Below are 19,966 nucleotides of genomic sequence, written 5' to 3'. Positions count from 1 at the left end.
TATCTTAACCTGCCAGTAAGCCGCATTAGCGTCCAGCTTGGAGAACCAGCGGTTTCCCGCTAGCGTATCCATGCACTCCTCGATGAGTGGCAGAGGGTACGTGTCCTTGACTGTCACCTTATTCAGGGCTCTGTAGTCCACGCACCAGCGGACGCTGCCATCCTTCTTCCGGACCAGCACAGGGGCGGACGCCCAGTCTGAGGAAGATGGCTGGATGACTCCGGCTTTCAACATCTTATCTAGATGACCCTCTTCCTCCCCTTGAAAAACAGCGGGGGTGCGTCGCATCCGCTGCTTAACAGGAGACGCATTTCCGGTGTCTATTCGGTGTTCGATCTCGGAAAAACTTCCGAAATCAAGGTCATCAGTGGCAAAGACGTCGGCAAACTTTTTGACTAGCTCCGCTGCCTCGGATCTGACTTCCACAGGCGCGGTCTTATTTAACTGCTCTAAGAGTGGGGCGATATGATCATAGGTCTTATCCCCCTCAAAGCTTACACGACGCACTGTGGGCTTAGTGTCATTTACTAGATCGGCAGGGACTGCTTTCCCCACCTTAGTACCTGTCTTAACAATATGACTTCGGTCTGTCATGTTCAAGATACACAGCTTGGCTTTGTTGCCTGCAGTGTTGTATGTCCGCGAAGCTACTATGCCAGGCGGAAATATACTGGCTGGCTCCAGCATAAACTCTGGCATATCGGAACTAAGGGTACTCTCGATGATCTGAGCAGTGTGCGGGGGGATCCGCACTCTGCGGGCTGAAACCGCATCGAGTACTGGTACTGACTCATCAACACTCATAGCAAATATAGTGTCGATGCCCTTAACCCTTAAAGTACCGGCTTCACAAGAAATCTCTACACCATGCTTACGCAGGAAATCTATGCCTAAGAGCATCTCGTCCTGCAGAGAACCAACATAGATCGGGTGTACAAAGTCATAATCCCCGATGCGTATATTAAGACAACCGAGGTACTGAGCGGTCATACCAGCTCCCTCGCCAGCCAACCTAACATTAGTGTCACTTAAAACTTCGGGCTGCGGCCTCAAAGACTTATAAACGTCACTAGATATTATTGATATGTCGGCTGCGGTATCGATTGTCGCTCGCACCTGTTGGCCTCCAAGCTGTATCGGAATCCGCCAAGCTCCCGAACCAATGACTTGACTACCAGATCTGACAGACGGAATAACATAGGTCGCTTTGACATTCGGTTCAGTGAACTTAACTTTAGTCTCATGTTTCGATGCGCGATGTCTGTCCTCGTCCTCGCTATTTACTGACTTAAGGCAAGGCTTAGGGGACCCCGATCTACGCCGTCGCTGGCGGATCGGGCAATCGCGTAAGAAGTGTCCTGTCTCTTGACACTCAAAGCATACAATGGGTTTCGTCGCGCTAGAGCGGCCCCTACTCGGTGACGGATCCCTCGAGGATCCTCGCTCGGGACTTGATCTTCGGGTGCGGTCCTCCGAGTCACTGGAGTAATGTTTCTTACCTGCATCCCAATCCGGTGACTCGGAGCGGTCCCTACTAGCGCGGCGATCAGAACGGTCTCTGCTGGCACGGCGAGGACGGTCCTCGCTGGCACGATGAAGACGGTCCCTGCTGGCACGATCTGGGGAACGGTCCTCGCTGGCACGATAAGGACGGTCCCTGCTGGCACGATAAGGACGGTCTCCGCTGGCACGATTAGAGCGGTCCCTTGACTCCGAGCGCTCTCTGCGTGCCACGTACAAATCTTGACACTCAGAATCTGACCTGGCGCGATAAAAGCCTGAACTTGGCGACTGACTCCGGTCTCTAGAAAGCGATCTTACTGCCCTCGGACGGCGGGCTAAAGCCCTACGGCTAAGTTGATACGTCTTTACCCTCTTAATTGCCTCCTCGAGAGTCCCCGGGGGATTATTGATCAACTGTTGCCCCGCCTCGCCGTCATTACATCCAAGAGCAAAACGAACGATGATCTGCTCCTGGAATACCTCTGGCGAAGTACCGCCACCGAACGCTTTCTGGGCAGTGTCCATCACCCTGTCCCCCCATTGCTCGATAGCTTCGTCCGCTCGCTGGCAGATCGAATTAAATTCCAGCTGTGAGGCGGCTCTAAGGGAAGTCTTACCGAATCGCTCCTCCATCCGGAGAACGACCTCACGGAAACTTAATAGCGCGCCTCGTCGCCTGAGGATATCGAAGTACTTCAGGGCTGCCCCCTCTAGCGTGAGACTTAGGGCAAACAGAGAGTCGGGGTCGCTCCACTGATGGTACTCGGCAATGGTAGAAAACTTCGAGTAAAACGGACCCCATTCTACGTCCCCGTTATATCTAACCCCTTTGACCTCGGCTGGAATATTTCGACTAATGCAGCTACGGGTACCCGCGGGAAGTAAGCTAGGCAATAGGCTCTGGTACGCGGTGGTCATCAGGGAATGTCCCTGTCCTGCATTATGCAGACCCCCCTGACTGGGCATAAACGACGGACTACCCCCCCAATGCTACTGACTCCCCAACCAACCTACCATAGTGGCCAGCGCCCTGACCACTCGAGTTAGCAACACTAGGATGCGCGGACGCTAAGGGCAATGTCGCGGAAGTACCCGCTCGGGTGCACCATGCAACCTGACCCGGGACCGGTGGGCCCGTGCTAGGAGGCACTGGGCAATCGGTCCCCCCTGACGCGAATGAACCCAAAGTAATAGTGCTCGGCAATCCCGAGACTAAACTGTCATTGCCAAATGAGGATAGGGAATGACCTTGAGACATGTGTACACTGGGCCCCCCCATAGAGACAGGCATATACCCCCCGCTATGTGCGGTCACTACAGGGTTACTAACAGGCATCTGATGTCCGGGTAGTGCGCTAGGGACCCAAGGACTCCCCTGGCTACTAGTCACTACTGGGCTGCTAACAGTCACCTGATATCCGGGTAGTGCGCTAGGGACCCAAGGACTCCCCTGGCTACTAGTCACTACTGGCTGACTGACCCTATTATCCTGCATGGGTGGGGGTGACTGAGGCTGACTGGTCTTCATTAACCCAGCCAACATCTGAGTAATATTACCCAACTGGCCCCCCATACTTGTCTCCATGGCACCTATGTTAGATCCCATCGACCCCAGCTGTTTTGACACACTGGTCCCCAGGGCATCTATCTCGGACCCCATAGTCCCCAACTGCTGAGACACATTGGTCCCCAGGGTATCTATGTCCCCTCTCAGGGCCCCCATATCTTGACCAAAAACATCCATTCTGTCATTCACCATGCCTATATCCCGACCTAGGGTGTCTACCCTCTTATTAACAGTGTCAAGGTCACCGTGGATCTGACCCATTTCCCCCTGCATCCGGTCAACCGCTCCCTCTAATATCTGTTGACGCTCCTGGATAAGGGAATAGAAAGCGGACCATCCGGGTGTTTCCCCTGGACCCTCCGAAATAGCTCCCTGTGTGAGTGACATGTCCCCCTCCCCATACTGAGTGACATTATCCGGGGCACTCCCCCCCTGGGGCACAGGTGTACTAGCAACACCCGGGACAAACTTCACACTCTTAGTAGGCGGGACTTTCCCTGGGCTGCACTCTAACGGGGCACCTAATAGACCATACCGGTCTCCCCCCACTGCACGAGCGTACCAACCCCCCTCGGGTCTCAAAGCCCCCCTACCAAGACCGAACGAGCTAACCTCCCGGTCCATCACACCGGTCCTCAGATCACACAAAAATACAGTAAACTTTATTCAAAATGCATAAAAATCTCTCGCGGCTAATCCGCTAAGAGTATATAAAACAATAAACTAAAAACACAAAGACTTAAACCCTATACAGTTACATAATAAAATACAAAGTCACAAAAATTCAAGATGGCGACGGCACTAACAGCACGTGGTTAGGCCGGCACCCCGCTGCCCAGACAATAAAAAACCCTGGATCACAGCGTCAATATAGTATTTCCTGTATCTACATAATAAGACTGTGATGGCGGAATAAACAGGCAAATACTATGATATAAAATCCGCACTTTATTGCGTTAGTGGTCGCCAATAATATGTGACAATAATACAATGACTTACAGAGGATCGGTAAACACGTCTGAACGGGTCGACAATCAGCAATCAGAGAGAGAGGGTGTTACGTCATAGTCCGCATCATTGCTGGACACTTGGTCTGGAGGTTACTAGAGAAATCGTTCCCAGCTCCTCCAGGACCACTACACTATCGTTATAATAGCCACTCTTCGTACACAGCATATTGTCAATCTTTCACCAGGGGGCGTATTACGCCAACTGTATACAAATCATAGGAAGCGCTTTGCTGAAGTTACCGTTGTCGATAGGTAGCGCCTTGTGGAAGTTTCCGGTTTTGGTTCCAGAAGGATAAGGTTACGTGCGATAAAGCGATGTCGATAGGTAGCGCCTTATGGAAGTTTCCGGTTTTTTGGAGCCCATGCCATAAAGCGGTTACCTAGCTAACCGCTTAAAAATGACCTGCTCTACTTGCTTTTCATGTGTAAAAATGAACAAAATAAGCAAGTAAAATGATAATTATTTTATTTAAAATGTAAACAAGTATTTCATACAGTTTTTGGGCTATCGATTCAGCCTGTGTACAAAAAGAAAACTAAGAGCCTAGCGTTTGTTTACATTTTTCTTCACTTTTGTCAGCTGCACAGTCTCTAACGTTCATTAATTCTTATTTTTTGGGTAGACCTTTTGTTAATTTTCATGAGAAACTTTTATTTAATCTTTGAATTTTACTCACGATAAATGTGTAATCTGTTGGAAAATATCATTGCAATCATGTCATGAACAGAGCTGCCAAACACCTCGGCGTTTTCGTAGCTCAATGCAAAGCTGTCGCCAGTGTCTCCGTGTTTATCAGTGTTTTACGATAAGTATGCCTTTAGTTACTGAAACCGTAGAATGTTTTTGATCAAATTACAAATTAACTGGCTTGGACATGTGTCTCAATCCATCGGATCCATCAGAGACATATATGTGAGGGACCGCTGACTCTTTCGGAGCACTCTAGATTTTTCATGACGTATCAAAAATTCGAGTTCCGAATGGAAAATCATCTTCCGATTTTCGCAGCGCCCTCACCGGGAGGCATAGAAACTATAAACAGTATGGCGTTTCATCATAAGAATGGGTAGAAAACATCGCTAAAACTTCAATTTTATGCAAAATTTACTTGTGGCATTAATCGTAGGAGGATTAGATACTTTCGTTTATATCATGTGTATGACGACAAAGAATTGAGAACAAATTTAAATACAGTAAATAGATGAAATCCATCTAACCCATGTCTCGAGTTGCATGTGTTCAGTCTGTCTTTTAAAAAACTATAACAATAAAAATACACTATAAAATGTATTTTATAGTGTAGGATGAGACCAATTATGACGAGCTCATTTGGGTTGCAAGGTTGATTTTGCAGTTGCTTGTAGTCATTACTTGGTTTTTAATACATACATAGGTGTTACAGCTGTGTTGGGTTTCAGGTTGGTGTATGACAGTATGTTTGTTTGTTTTTAGACTTTCATTAAATAATTATTTTTAGAAATGGCTGAAATTAATGTTTTTAGTGTATTATATTGCTGTATAGAAAAATAAACCTAAATCATTATATTTTTTATTTTTTTAACTACATATCTACATTATTTTGGCATTAAAAAACAAAACAAAATACAGTTAAAAAATACACCATCCTGAAACCAGACTGAATCTAGTCAAGCAACTCATATATTGTATGATTTACTGGTTTTTAAAACAATGTATAAGTACTAGACTAGTGCTAATTTTTACATATTCAAAAAAATTAAAATATACACTACCCCATGATGCTTCCACATAAGTTTCAGCTTTCCTGACCCAGCCACAGGTGCTTGAGGACGGGACCACCCCCTCCCCTAAAATAGACCCTTGGGCCTATTAGAATTTTTTCACATAAATTAAATATATATGGATGACACATTTGTGATATAATCTATCTTATCAATTCAGAAAATTTGCTTAAACCAACATTTTACAACAAAATTTCTAACCACTCTCTATAATTGATTTTTATATATAGAATGTAGGGTAGATTTTATAGAACATTTGTTTTAGGTAATTTTTCGATTTGTTAACGTTGGTATAGATCTTATCACAAATATGTCAATGGAAGATTATTTATAAGAAAAAAGTTGAAAAGCCCAGGGGTCTATATCGAAAGGGGGGGGGGGTCCTGTCGTCAAGCATCTGTGGACCCAGTGGTTCCTGAGAAATTTTAAAGTTTTTTCCTACATATTTCCATGTAAAACTTGGATTCTAAATCATGGCGCCATTCTACCCCTGGGGTCATAAATTGAACAATTTAGAATCTACACTACCCCAGATGCTTTCACACAAGATTTTCTGGCTGTGGTTCTTAAGAAAAAGAATTTTTCCTTTTATATTACGTTCTATGTTTAACTTGGCTTCCTTATTGTGACCTCGCCCTACCTCCAGGGGTCATGATTTAAAATAGAATTTGCACTACCTTAGGATGCTTCCACATAGGTTTCAGGTTTTCTGGTCCAGTGGTTCTTCAACTTGAGAAGAAGATTTTTAAAGTTTTTTCCCCATATATTTCTACGTAAAACTTTGATTCCTTAGTGTGGCCCGGCCTAACTGGGGGGGGGGGGGGGGGGGGGGCATGGTTTAGAATCTACACTAATCCCAAGATGCTTCCACAGTTTTTACTTTCTGGCCCAGTGGTTCGTGAATTTTTTTTCAAGACCCCACCCTATTTTTGTCTCTTCTTGAACATCTCCCTTTGTAGGGAACGTGGCCCTTCATTTTAACAATTCAAACTCCCCTTCAACCAGGGATGCTTTGTACCAGTTTGTTTAAATTGACCCAGAGGTACTTGAGAAGAAGTCGAAATTGTGAAAATTTTAGTTGGACATACAACAGACAAAATGTCATTAGAAAAGCTCACTTGAGCCTAAAAACTAGGTGTTCAAAAAATACAAAAATATGCAATGGCTAAGTTAAAGTTAGATTTATTGTCATACATTTAGGCCTAGTACATGTACATGTAGTATATTTTAGTTTATACATGTATGCATCACATAGAAATTTGAAATGTTCATCACACATTTCTTTACTCAGAATTTACAGTCCAAGGAGTGGGAAAATGTTTGGAAAGAATATTCATTAATTAAATTCTTGGAGGTCTTAATTCTTTTTTTTTTTACAAATACCATGGAGAGAGATGGCTCAGAAAAAAACAAAAGTTTCTGATATTATTTCTTATTCATTTGCATATTGTTGAAAAACCACACAACATGTCAATGTTTGTTTCAGTGCCATTTGAGCGTGGCTATATTTAATGCAGCAACACAATTTTAAGCTTTACAGCTTACTGAACAACTATTTGTTGTCTTATTCATCCTTAGATCTCACTTAACACACCCTTATGAAGCAGGTCAAGGTCTTTTGGGAAAACAACTTCAGAATCTTGTAGAATCAATCATGAGAGGTACTGTTACTCTGAAAATATGAAAAAGACAAAATCAATGAAGAAAAGAATTTAATAGCCCCATGAAATATACCTGTAAAACGTGGGATAATAATAGTTCATTATTTAGTATATTAAAAAAAAACTACAAAAGCAGTAGAAAAAAAGATCAACAATCCCCATGAAAAAAGGACACCACAAGGCGGAGCATCCCCTCGCAAAGAACATATAGACAATAGACAATAGACAATATTTTATTTCCAATTAAGGGCCCCCAGAGAGGCATGAAAGGTACATGTGTAGACAAAGACAATCAATAAGTAGATAAACAAAAAAAAAAATTCAGTAATTTGTGTTAAAAATAAAAATACATACATATCATATTGTTGTTGTGCTTTAAAATGTTATATTAAATGATTAGACAGGTACTCTCCAAGTTGAAGTAAGACATTGATATTTTCACATGTAATGATCCAAAAATATTTTTGAGAACTATCTAAGCTATGAAAATTTTTATTATATTTCTGTGCTTCATTTAGAAGTTTGATTCTTCTTTCTTTGTAAAAAGGGCAGTCTATGGTAAAATGTATTTCATTTTCCACTACATTCAAATTACATTTTTCACATATAAGATTATCACTCTATAAATCAAGGTAATACATGTACAATTGTACATGTATTCGATATTTATCCTGATGCAAATTTTGATGTAAATAACACATGTTTACAGTCATGTGAAGCAAAATTATACATTTTAAACAAATTATTGTGATATAAATGAGTAAAAATTGCCACTTACTTAATAGATTTATGGTGGTCAGGATAAATTCACCCATAAAAATTTATGCATTCTTCATTTCCTCTGCTTGCAATCTGTGTCTGTTGTTGAGAAGAGTGATTTTTTGACATACCTGGAGATTACATGAACAAGTGTTCATCTTTACATGATGTAAAAATTTAACATCCTTATTATAAATTCTTAGATATACAAAAAAGTAAATAATACATCTCAATACGATGATCAAGTCTTTAAAATGTTGAGAAACTCTCAGGCCCCTTTTGTGGGAAGGAATTTCAGTTTTTGGGACAAATCTCAGTTGAGCAAATAAAAAAAGAAAAGAAAAACATATGAGTTTTAAATAATATTTATTTAAGGGATACGTTAAAGCAAAGGTAGTTTCTAATGTTCAAATAGCACATACCAGGTTATATTGATGGGGGTGGGGTGGGGTGAGGGGGGGGGGTGTCCACAACATATACAGTTTCCCCATTTACTGTTGAAAATGTACACTAAAAGTCCCCCCCCCCCCAACCGGCCCTCCTACACAAAATACTAGTAGTATTTTTCTACAGATTGTTCTGACAATTTCCTTCCCTTTTTATTTGCTTGTTCAAGACATCAAGTTTTTTTCCCCAGATAACTTGCCCTACATTTACATACCCCCCCCCCTTTTAAAACGAAACGTGCCTGTATACTTGCTAATTTTTCCTCCTTGCTCACCGGTTCCTAAGGGCCTGAGTCTACAATGTTTATGAAGATAAAAGGAGCAACTTTTCAACAAGACACTGGATGAAAAATATAGTTTCCGCATGGCTGAAACTCTACTGAAACTCTGCGGAAACTTAAGGTTACTAATAGTTTCCGCAAAGTTTCAGTGCGGAAACTTCAAGTTTCATCAAGTTTCCGCAGTGCGGAAACCAAAGGTGTCCACGAATCCAAATAGTTTCCGCAACTGAAACTTGCTGAAACTTGAGGTATACGCAAGGTTTCAGTATGCGTATATGGTTGAAATACATATGGTGTACCATAGGTTTCCGCAACTGAAACTTGCTGAAACTTGAGGTTTACGCAAGGTTTCAGTATGCGTATGGAATGCGGTTGGAATACATATGGTGTACCATAGGTTTCCGCAACTGAAACTTGCTGAAACTTGAGGTTTCCGCAAGGTTTCAGTATGCGTATACGGTTGAAATACATATGGTATACCATAGGTTTCCGCAACAGAAACTGTACTATAAATTATACAATTTAGCCCAGCTTTTCAACCAAAACTCATTTCCCCCCTGAATTTTCATATTGGAAAAAACAAAACACACTCACACTAGTTATCAAAGAATATTTAATGTTATTATCAACGTGTACATACATTGTCTTGGCCATTTATTTTCTCTTGCATCATAAATATTTTTACAACTAAGTCCGAGCTCTCATGTCACAACAGGAGGACAGAGAAAATGTCTGCATTTAATGATGTCTTATACATGAGAGATATAATCTTGCGAGAGGAACTTAGAACTGCAATCAATCAACTAAACCTGAATGATTCGGTATATGCAAGTCTAGTATCATCAAGGAAATGTAAAAGTACTTGGTATGATAAATGCACAAGTTCACATCATTAGTAGCCAATAAGCACCAAAGTGGATTTCTTTGTTAAATATTCAGTTTGTAGTCCATCATCAACCAACAGAAAAGTCCTTGAGTGGTCCACATTTTTGAAGACCCACTTGCACTTCAAGTTCAGGTTGGATTGACCTGCTAGTCAGTTACTTCAACCTATTGAAAATATATAAAAATATAGTTTAACAAAATCCCAATTTAAATAAAACAACATGTTATATCCTCTTGCATACTCGCTACACAACATCTAACAGCATCCATAGAAGGTCACCTCAAATATCAAATACAGAACAACTCAGACTCTAAACTTATTCATTCCAATAAATTAAATACAATAATTTTTGCATTCGAGTATTTGATTGGTTAATAGAATTTAACGTCTGGCGTGACACTCTATAGGATGCCATTAGATTTTAGCCAATATGTGCGCAGATCTAACATTTAAGGTCAGACGAGACGTTCCTCAAAATCTGTTTTGTATATTTTCGTAATGTATGAAAAATGTTCAAAATTTTAATAACATTCTGATTTCTAAACCAGTTTCTAAATGTTTTTAAAAAATCCAAACACTTAAACATTTCAAATTCGAATTTTTTTTTTCTTCCCAAAAGGATTATATAAGAAAAACTATCCCTGGTATCTTGCAGAAATACCTGGTAAGGTACCTCAATTTTTTGTGTGTAAACATGTTTTAGTAGCAATACTTCAATGACAAATTCTTAGAAAAAATTATCTATTATTAAGGAACGTCTCATCTGTCCTTAATTTTAATAAGATTGACAAGTTCCTAAAACTGTTCTAGCACAAGCCTTTGTTTGATTAATTTCAGATTTTCAGCATTTTTGATCAGAATGATTTAATTAAAAATAAAATCTAAAAATTTATCAACTGTAAAATCTCATTAGTTTATTAAAGTTGCCTCTATCAAAATCACTTGACAAGGGATAATGAAATAAACAAACTTGAATGTATTTAAATGTACTGAATATGTATGTATGGATTTGTTTCTGATAAGATTTTCAGAGTAAATTTAGGATTTTTTTCTTCATTTTACTTGTTCATCAAAATATTTTTTGTACCCCTAACCTAGACCCTTAGACCATGATTCATGATATTTGACTAACAACTGAGGCCCACAGACCTTATAGGTCACCTGAGTATCATGTAAAGCCTAGAAAAAAAAATGTTTGTTCCCGACCAACCCTAATATATGGTGCCAACCCTAAATTTATTTTTAATGCTTTTGTCCCATGAAGTGCAAGATTTCAACCAGGGAATTATAGTCTCCAGCTTTGCAAGCTTTTCAACATGTTCAAGACGAAAGAAGTTTGAGTTACCTTTCAAGTCACAGAAATGCTTGAAAACACCATTTCTTTTGTCATTAATGTTACTTCTATACACTTTTTGATTCAAGAAGCAAAAAAAAATGTTTCAAAAAAAAATAATTACCTACCTATCTACCTATATTTTTCAGTCTGAAAGGGGAAACAAATATATTTTTTTTCTAGGCCTAACAACTTCCACTCAATCGAATTTTGTTCGTAATTTAAACAAAAAGCCATAAAATTCACAAATTTGAAAGACGCACCTTTGTTTATCATAATTATACACTTAGTTAACATGCTTACTTTGGTTACTTAATACCCAACGGTAGATCAGAGTAATAAAGATACGATGCAATTCCATTTTATAACCACCAGTTGTGTACCCCACCCCACAGGAACCACTAACCCTGGGGCCACACATTTCAAAATTTACTTAATGTTTTCATAGGTTTTATTTCATCTTAAATGGTTTGATTAATTCTAAAGAGCTATAAGACCCATCCTAATACTAGAATCCCTGACCCTGGGGTCATGAATTTCATAAATATGGTAGAGGACTCCATGCTGATTACAACCATACCAACAGTTTGACTGCTTGATGTTCAGGAGGGGAAAAGAAGAAGGGGATTTTCAAAGATTGCATGAATTTTAGTGGTTTTGGCCCCACCCCTCAGGCCCGCAGGAGGAGGGGGGGGATAAAATTTATAAATTTTGTTCCCCTTCACCAAAATTGGTTGAAATTGGTTGAGTGGTTGCAGAGAAGCTGAAAATGTTGATAATACTTATCTTAAATAAATCATACAATTTTAGTAGTTAGCTCGCAAAATGAGACTTTCTAAGAAAATGTTAACATCTGTTTATTTCATGAAAACATAAATATATTGTATAAAACTTAAAAAGTAGAGGAAAGCAGCTTACATGTAAACCCCCCCCCCCCCGACAACAAACTGACTATGATCATGATAATAAATACTAATAAATAGAGAGCTTAACATTACACAGTGAGATTAACAAAACAATAGAAAAATAAAAACATCAATTTTATGCTTTAGTCCTTAATTTCCTAAAATAGGGCTACATAAATTATATAAAGTTCTTACTCACTGTTAAAACATACCTTTTAACTGAAGTATTCTTCATCCTCTCCTATTAGCCTTAATTTTCAGATGATTTGTTCAGCGGATATCTGAAATTAAAATAGATCAAGTTAGTACAGTAACGTACATTAATAACTGTTTTTGTTTTTAGCTTGAGCTAAGAAAAGTCCCAAAAACCACTTGCATGTCCATTTTCTTGCACTTGACATTCAGTTAAAATTCTAATAGAAACATGACAAAGAAAAAAAATGATGGACAATTGTATCATTTTAAAATGGACACACTCTGGTCTAATGCTAAGTGGCAGTCCTATCACATCCACAATTTAAAAGTTCTTGAAAAGCAATTATATCTGAGAGTGAGAAAAATTAAATAAGTAACAATTTTTCATAAAAGCAAGACTACATCTAAATTATGTTTGTTTAAAATATGTAGGCCTTCTTTGATTCAAAATTATAATCCATTTAATACTTTATTTTATTTATTCCATTTTGCATCAAGGGCAGATAATTATTTATATAATAAGACAGAACTATGACTCTTTAGTGGCCATTGTTGAAAATTGATTTAATTAGTGATAGAAATATGGCAAATTTTCACTAGCCCTGACCCTTTCACCACTAGCCCTGACCAAACTTTAGAAAAAATATATAAAGTACAAAATACTTCTTTTTTTTGCTGTGCAGACGATGAGAATCCATATTTAAATAAGGAAATTTTCCAGCACACGTCACATTAGAACTAGGTCATATACATGTAGCTTGTCGTGTTTAGTCCTAATTTAATCAACTTGTATACAATATTAATATTGATACCATTAAAAATGTTCAAAGTGTTTAAGTATAGTAAAAAATTAATTTAATTATTTATTTACATGGTTTACCGATGTCGTAAACATGAATCTTTCGACAATGACAATCGTAACTACTCAGCCATTTTCGTGAATAATAAATAGCTTATTGTTTCTCTCTAGGAAAATGGCCGAGTTGTTACAAATACCAATGAACTGTAGTTAAAAATAGCACTATAGTCATGTTGTCTGGAAAGTATTTAGTTTTATTTCTACTATGCGATTGGGAATGTTTTAATCTTATTTTTTCATCGACAATAAATGAATTGTTTAAAATATATAATAAGTTCATTAATTTTCCTACAGGACCAGTCGGTCTAGAACACAGAGATTTTACCCGACGGGGCCCAAATTTTACTAGACTCAGTCGGTCGGACGTGCCTTAATGTCAAACCCTGAGCTATAAACAGAGAGATTACAAAAATCTTATTTGTGTATCAGTCATTTTATCAAGTCAATAAAATTTAGAAGTCATACAGACGTAAAAGTATTATGTCAAATTTTCATAATGGGTCACACAGTGTGGCCCAGTGGTTAGAGCGACACACCTCAAGTCGGGAAGTAGGTGCTGATTCTTACATCACGGGTCTGAATCCAATGTAGTACATAGAGACCGCTCCCTCGGATCCGATGAGAGCAGAGACTGTGTTGGTGATGTATCCACATGAATAAAAAGTTCTCTAAATGGATATCATAATTTCTACGAGCAACAAACAAATACTAGTATATGACTATATAATATCAATGCATGCAACTTAAGAAATTGATAATGGCCAATTGCTCATTTCATCAAGCTCCAGTCTATCATAATGCAGAAGTTATATACAGGTAAACAATAGCTGTTCTGTTGATATCAAGAAAATCATGTTTATGGTTTATATGATTTAAAGTGATTTCTGATATTTAGAAACTGCACGGTGCAGCAGCACATTTAATATTTGAAGCCCAAGGTACAAAAATAACGTAAGTATTTCTAATGAAGAATTAAACCATGCACACTAAATCAAGTTTTAGGTTGCTTAAATAGTCTTATTTATTTCATATAGATCAAAACATGCATATGTGTCAACATGAAATTAAAATTTAATTTAAAATAAATATCATTTTAAGTTTAATTCATCATAATTATGCCTTGTAAGAAAAGATGCTTATGTATCTTTGTATATAAATAGTTTATTCACTTTCGACATTTGCTTTAAAAGCCTTATGTATGGTATGAAAATAAAATACTTCAACTTGAATAATGTGCGGCATTATGAAATTTATCAAGTCACTTTCATAGCCCAAAAATCTGCAAGTTCTCAGGAATTTTACTTTCGTGACTACAGCATGTATAAATTGGTATTTCACAGTAATACTACACGATGGCATTCTCCCATCATGATGCCCTCTTGCATGTCAATGTCTAATATTTACGATTCTAGATTGCATGTATGTTAAAAATACATTGAACCCCTTCCTCAGCTGTGCAGCACAGTCTTCCATCAATAATAAAAACAATTCAGCAAAAAATAAATGTACGATTAAAGAAACAACTTCTGAGAATAACACTGAACACATCCAGCGGCTATAATGAACAATAAAGCTCGCCTTTTCTGAAAAAAACATAAGCGTGGGGTCAAATCTTTCGATTTTCCAAATGAAAAAGTTAACACCGGATACAAGTACATAACGATATTATCCTCTAAAACCAACCTACATTTAAAATTCCGGAATACTACAACACGTTGTAATTTTTAAATTATGTAAATTTTACATGATCGCGCTGCAGAAAATCTAATATTCATACGAAAAAATTGAAAGATAAATACAATGGTGCAAATTACATGGATGCGTTTAAACAGCAGTTAATTATATGAATAACAACCTAAGCTGAGAATGATTTACAAGGCGCTTTTTCTCAATAATTACAACTGTACAATGGTCATTTTGAATTTTTGGAACGCGCCATTTTAGGTCAACATTAATCTTACGATTTCAGACGATAAAAACAAAAATAAAGGTGCTCTGAACTGTAACAAATAACTACCTGTGTCTAATATGCCGTTTGGGGTGCCTTTCTGCAGTGTGGAATCAAAAGATCTTCTCATCTCTGTTGTTTTTCTTGAGCAATTTCTTGGTGTTTTCTTCGCCATTTTGTCCTTCTTTCTTCTCTGAAAATCTAACCAATGAGAGGGAAGCATTCTGCCGCGATACGCCACCTAGTGATTCAAATTCTTTACGGAAAATTCAGTTTAGTGGCATTTTTTTAACGTTTTAAATGCAAATGTCCTTGTATATATGGCAACAGAATGAACAGTTTTGAATGATAAAATAAAATTGATTATGGAATCGAAGGGGATAAAAAGAGAATTTTAGACCTTTATTAAATGATTATGGTAATTAATACCCTATTGTTGAAACGGACTCCGACTGTCCCAGCTGTCCTAATGTTTTCAAATAGAATGATTTAAAGTCACATGTACACACGTACTTCGATTATTGTGTAAAAAAAAAAGAAAAGAAAAAAGAAAATGGTATACAAGTCAACAAAGTTATGCTGATGGTATATTAACCACATATGTGCAACTCAAAAGCAGAATTTGGTTATAAGAATTATTCATCAATTGTTGAAAATTTTCTACTCAGAAAATATCAACATGAATGTACAAGTCTATCTGTTATCTAGGAATTTCCTGTCACAGCTTAGAAATTGAAGTGGGGGATATTTACCGATATTTCTCCTGAAGATCGATTATGTAGATGTAAAATTCATTTTGTTTTTATAACATTGTCATGTAAAAAAAAATATGATCGTCAAACATGCCCCCCCCCCCCCCCCAAAAAAAAAATATTTCAGTTTATTAATAGTAAATCTCCATACTTCTCAACTTTAGATGACGAACCAAAAAAAAAAAATATTGGTCACTCAATACAGAAGATACGGAAACTCTTAATTTTGCAGGCAAATTTATATAAAGGATATCATGTAATAGAAGTGGTCATAGTCCTTTACACATGTCATATGTAAATTCTTCTTTATTCCTTTATAATACAGGATTATTAATTGCTTTTAATAATTATTTTGCTATTGATTGACTTATCTTTTCCTTATTATTGTAATAATCTCACACTTTTCTGTTTGGGACTCTAAATTAGAAATAAAACGTTGTTTTAATATAATGTACTTAGAAATAACCTATAGAAAAAAGTTATGAAATAAAATAGACTTAGTTTTCATTAGGCTGCGTTTCATTGACCTCTAAATATTTTCAATATTTGAAGTTACAATGGTGGCAAACAAGGAATACCATTAATTGTCGATTTCTTTTTGTGATTGCCGATTTTTTTTGTGTGGAGAAATTGTAAAATAATATTGAAATTTTTGAAATAGTATAGCAAATATTCTCCTTACCAATAGATTAATTTTATTATATTAGATTGATAGATAAATATTTAAGAGATTTGTCTATTTTCTTTTAATCGCCAACACATAAAATAAAATTTTTTTATGCTAAATATGAAACATTCCATGAAATATTTTACATAACACATTATACATATGACATGTTTGATTTTAGGTGAAGTTTTATACAGTGTGATTTATTTTTAATTTTGAATGTTCAGAAACCTTGGTGTCATTAGAAACGGCTAGATGTGTATACCATGTACTGCGTGTATATATTACGCCTGGTCACAGTCCATTGTTCCTCTAAGGTAGAAAAACCTCTCAATCCACATAGAATATACAAAAAATACACCAACACGGTAGCAGGTGTCTTCGCGACACGTGTCTCCCCACCTGTGGCACGTGAGGACAGGTGCCCGCGAGTGGCGTTCAAAGTAAAGAATTGAAAATTTGATCAACTTACAGACTACTTTAAATTTATTTTAAAAAAAAAAACTAAGTTCTAAATCACATATTTAGCACATTATACATCTCAATACGAATATAATTGAACATACTACTAAAAACTATACCGCGTTTTCAGTGATATTGCATTAATTAACCTCACGAAAGCAAGATATATGAAATAAAACAAAATAAAAAAAAAAGCCTTCACATAATATACAATCTAATTAAAATTTTGAGATTTTCCATTCGCTCCCAGGATATTGTTTCACAAAAGCAGACTTTTTACATATAAGAGTTCCTCGTGTAAATAAACATTTGGGGAACAAATGGAAGATTTAATTTTAATCAGATTGACATAAAATGCTGCAAATCCTGGGAACCATGACATCAAATTTTCAGGACGTGTTATCTTGTAATATTTTTAATGCTGTAAAACCGCGGCTTACGAATAAAATGTTTTCACGAAGACGGAAATAAAATACATATATGTAGATATTAAATCAATGTTATTATAAAAATAACTAGTACATGTAACTATTGAACTATATATATATATGAATAGTAAAAAAGGCTTCATAGTCAATATGTATTGTTAACAAATTGAAATTATTGAAATGATATCCATTAAGGAATATATAGAAACATATAAATAGAAACATGTATTAAGAATATAAATGCAAACCTTTCTATCTCAGATTATGTTCACTCTCGTAATTATCTGTATTTCATGCACCATGAAGACACACTAATTTTCTTTTTAAACAACTTTACATTAAACGTAATCGTAGTTTTGTGAAAAGGATGTATGTTTTCAAAATAATCAATTCTCGAGGGGGAGTATTGAGTTGGGTAATGTAGAAAATCCTTGTGAGAGGAATCGTTTTTGTTTAAAAATAATATTTTTGAATTCCGACACAATATGAAATAAAAATTTAATATGAAGCAAGGATCTTGTATAATATGCTTATCATTGATATCAATATCGGTATGTTTAAGTTTACACAGAGCAGGCACATTTCAAATTCTGAATATGAACTATTAGATATTTAAAAATAAAACCATTTTTTTTAATGTGTAAATAATTATAAGGATGATATGAGTTGATTTTTCTACCCTTTTGAAAAAAAATATAGAGAAAAAAGTTTCAATTCGGTTTCAGCATGCGGAAACCATATGGAATCGAAATCAATAGTAAAAAGATCATATGCATATGAGTTGATTTTCCTACCCTTTTGAAAAAAAAATTGTAGAGAAAAAGTTTCAGTTCGGTTTCAGCATGCGGAAACCATATGGAATCGAAATCAATAGTAAAAAGATCATATGCATATGAGTTGATTTTTCTACCCTTTTAAAAAAAAAAATAGAAAAAGTTTCAGTACGGTTTCAGCATGCGGAAACCATATGGAATCGAAATTAATAGTTTCCGGAAACTGAAACCTACTGAAACTAAAACGTATCGTTAAATTGACGTTTCACTAAATTTTACATTGGTTTCCGTTTTGCGGAAACTATTAGGAAACAAACCTAATGGTTTCAGTATACGGAAACCCTACTGAAACTTGCTGAAACTATTATATAGTTTCCGCATTGCGGAAACCATACAGGAAACTTCAACGCCAAGTTTCAGCAAGGTTTCCGCATAGTTTCAGTTTTGCGGAAACTAGACTTTTCATCCAGTGAGAGAACATTTTTATTCAGAATTTATAATGTTGTACCGACAACGACACGATGTAAACATCATGATGCATGGTCTCATGTTATACGTGTTATCTTTTTAATTTCTCTTTATAGCTGCAAAAATGCATCATAGATATCCACCTTATGTAAATTATTATTGACGTGCAGGCTATAAATAGTCAAATATACAATATATTAGCAATATTTACCCCAAAGTCTTCGATGAAAACACTGCAGCTAATACGACCGGAAGTCTTTCTATGCCTCCCGGTGAGGGCGCTGCGAAAACATGAAGATAATTTGGCGCGAAAATGAGTTAGCGGTCCCTTTCTTATATGTCTCTGGATCCATCCATCCTTTTCCGGCGACCGAAATTCCTCCAACTTTTTATCATCAAACTTCGGACGTGTTTTTTGTGTCTTTTCAGCATCAATTATCATATTTCACGAATAAAAATATTCCCAGACAACGATCTGTTCACTATTACTGATCACAAGTAGCCTTTCACAAAATATTCCCTTCGAAATAGATTCCTTAGCCTAATGAATTCGAAGCATAACCGCCATGCAAGCCGATTTACACCTTGCGTCATTTTTCAAAATCTACGATGGACGGTTAGTGCAATAATTTAAAATCGAAAATATTTAATTGTCTGCCTCAGATGTATATATAAGTAATAAATAACAAGTGGGTCGGTACGTGATCAAATCTTCTGAGAAGGCCTTCGGCCTTCACAGGATTTGATCACGTGACCGACCCACTTCAATTCCCATTGAAGTTTATAAACTTGTAATTTATTTCTTAAATATAAGTAATAAATAACAAGTTTATAAACATCAATGGGAATTGAAGCGGGTCGGTACGTGATCAAATCTTCTGAGAAGGCCTTCGGCCTTCACAGGATTTGATCACGTGACCGACCCACTTCAATTCCCATTGAAGTTTATAAACTTGTAATTTATTTCTTAAAAATTGTAATGGAATTGATGCAGTTAGTATACTTATAAGTAATATTTTTTTCATCACAAAAGGTTTTCATCTTATATTCCACCAATTCTTCAAGATTACAGTTTGTATTTACTACAAATATATGTATACAGCGACGGTTTTAATTACAAGGCCGTCATATCGAATATTTCAAACATAGTCTATTATCGTGTTCATGTTCTTCTTCACTCTTAACTATAGTCCTGCTGGGCGTGTTATTACTGTTACGACCTTTGATCATTAATTTTAAAAGGTCCTAAATATAGGAATCACTGATCCTTCAACTAGCGATGAAATTTCCTATGTATATATA

The 19,966-nt window shown here is 36.8% G+C and overlaps 1 long non-coding RNA gene across 1 annotated transcript; it reads right to left on the bottom strand.

The window, feature by feature from the left end:
* Nucleotides 1–7,007: 7,007 nt before the first annotated feature.
* Nucleotides 7,008–18,984, bottom strand: LOC134240538 (uncharacterized). The gene is made up of 3 exons (XR_009986464.1): nt 18,876–18,984; nt 8,281–8,392; nt 7,008–7,513 (listed from the first exon to the last, which is right to left on the bottom strand). It is a non-coding gene; the product is annotated as an uncharacterized LOC134240538 (long non-coding RNA).
* Nucleotides 18,985–19,966: the final 982 nt, after the last annotated feature.

Source organism: Saccostrea cucullata, unplaced genomic scaffold (genome assembly GCF_032062105.1).
Source record: "Saccostrea cucullata isolate Sc308-1 unplaced genomic scaffold, CSIRO_AGI_Scuc_v1 ctg2821, whole genome shotgun sequence".
NCBI classification, from domain to species: Eukaryota; Metazoa; Mollusca; class Bivalvia; order Ostreida; family Ostreidae; genus Saccostrea; species Saccostrea cuccullata.
This window is presented reverse-complemented; position numbering and strand designations above follow the sequence as displayed.